Source organism: Gadus macrocephalus, chromosome 6 (assembly GCF_031168955.1).
Source record: "Gadus macrocephalus chromosome 6, ASM3116895v1".
Classification (NCBI taxonomy): domain Eukaryota; kingdom Metazoa; phylum Chordata; class Actinopteri; order Gadiformes; family Gadidae; genus Gadus; species Gadus macrocephalus.
Genome location: NC_082387.1, coordinates 12,855,307 through 12,857,808, shown reverse-complemented (window position 1 = coordinate 12,857,808; position 2,502 = coordinate 12,855,307).

The window sequence follows — 2,502 nt, the reverse complement described above, 5'->3', positions numbered from 1 at the left end:
TACAGTTCTGCTTGCCCTCAACCCTGCCCTACCATGGACCTTATCTTCCCAATTCTACACGTTGGAACGGGATAAGGTTCAAACCAACAATTAGTGTGTTCTTCCAAGAGGGATGCCACAGATGCTCTCCGCAACCCTTGGTGGGCTGCATGGTGGATGTCTTTTTTCCTTCATCATTTAGGGTCTCAAAGAGGGAGAACCAGGGTTCAAGATGTAAGGGCATGTGCATAGGCATTATCAGGTGCAGGGCTGGGTGCAGCACCATATACACCGAACAAGCACATGCAATGCACGCACACGCACACGCACACACACACACACACACACACACACACACACACACACACACACACACACACACAGAATAGATCCCTTGCGGTATGAAGTGCTACCTCGCCTAACTAACCTGCAGAAGCAGATGAATTTTAGACCTGAGCTGCAGTAGGAGCCACAAAATGGCTGTCAGCAAAAAAAAAACACCTCTCTTATTCCCCAGCCGTCTTGCTCCTTCACCCCCCCCCCCCCCCCCCCCCCCCCCCCCCCCCCCCCCCCCCCCCCCCCCCCCCCCCATCCCCACACCACACTCTGTCTGTTCTCTCCCTTTTTCTCCATGCTACCACTTTCCCTTACCCTCTCCCCCCCCCCCCCCCCCTCTATCTCTCACTCACACATCTCTTCTCTCCCCCCCATCCCTCGCTTGGTGCTGCCAAGACTCGCTCCAGTGCTGATATTCGGTTAAGAGAGCCTGCCAACAGTTAGATTTGTCCTTGGTTCCTGTTCATAACCCCACCGCACCCCCTATTCTGACCTGAGGTATCGAACTAGGATCAAGGTTCACGTAATCAATGTCGATTCTGGTGCTTGTGTTTAAAGGCGGCACTTTATGTTTTCCCTTTTTTGTTGCATGCCATTAAGAAACGGCAACATATACACCATGCTATTACATTGTCACCTATTTCTTCCATTTACTCAACAAGACCTCTGCCTTCCACTTTCTCTGCTCCCACCTTTACTTTCTCCTTAAGCCCCCACCCCTTACTTTACATTGTCAATTCACTTATCCATCTATGCATCCACATATCAGTGTCTCTTTGTGTGGCTGTTGTATGGACTATGGTAACTTGTGACATGGATCTCTTTCCACTCTGCTAATGCGCTTGTTTCACTTTTGCATGACTACAAAAGTGTGGCCGCCCCCTCCATCAGAATGCCTTCCGTTTACACGTCATGCGAAAGTTCCCTTCTCTCCTCGTAGTTGTTGTTGAGTGAAGCAAACCACAGTCGAGTTAAGCTGCGGTCCTCTTAACGGGTCTAAGGAACAGTGGTCAGTCAGTAAATACTAACACTATTTAATAATTTGTAGTGAGAAGCTCTTGTGGACGATAATGTTCATTTGTTTAGCACTTAACTGCAGTGAGCTCAAGTGCTCATCTAGTGCATGGCCAAACCTGACAAGGCAAGGTCTACCTGGTTTTTCCATAGTTTCTCAAGACTGAAAAATGTTAATTGTTTGGCGGCAGAGAGAGGTGGCGGCCCTGCCTCTGTGTCTGGGCCAGGTGCTCCAACATAACACCAGGTCAACTTAGTGGGGCAGCAGGAAGGATGGACACACAGTAAGTGTGTAGTGGACACTGTGTTGACCTCAATAGGAGTGGCATGGTAGGCCTACATACCTAATTAAGTAGGTATTACATAGTGGACATTGAATTTAAACTGTAGATGACTGAAGTCCTGTGTGTGTGTGTGTGTGTGTGTGTGTGTGTGTGTGTGTGTGTGTGGTGTGTGTGTGTGTGTGTGTGTGTGTGTGTGTGTGTGTGTGTGTGAGAGAGAGAGAGAGAGAGAGAGAGAGAGAGAGAGAGAGAGGAGAGGAGAGAGAGAGAGAGAGAGAGAGAGAGGAGAGAGAGGGAGAGGGAGAGAGAGAGAGAGGGGCGAGCGCGCGCGCGCTCTGTGGGTTATGTGGTGATTCTCGTGGCATCTGCATGGTTATTATTTTCGTCCAACACAGGAGTGGTAAAGCATATTTAAAACACAGATACAGCACAGCAGCATATCCATATAGCTCATTCCAGATACACAGGGTGAAACGTTATGCGTGGAATGCGGTCTGTGAACAAGTCTACTTACCCATGTCTAACGTTTTCCCCACACGCAGGTCTACCGCGTAAATATTTTATCAAGATAATTCAGAATCCTTGGACACACATTTAGACAACCGAGGGGTGAAATGACAGCCTCATGGGGAGCTGTCAGACGTTGAGAGCTTTTTGACCAGAAAACCCCGAGGAAAATGGCGTCAACAGTGCTTTGAAAAAAAAATAGCGAAAATAGGATTTGCAGCCGATCTGATAATAAAAAAGCAAAGGCAGTCCACAGAAAAAAAAAAAATCCAGTTGTAAACTTGCCACTTATGTCCGATTCCTAACGCTACGATCTTTCCTCGCCCTTGCTGACAAGACTTGCGTTTTTGGAGAACGGAAGAATTTCTCTGTGTTTTCTGTCTTC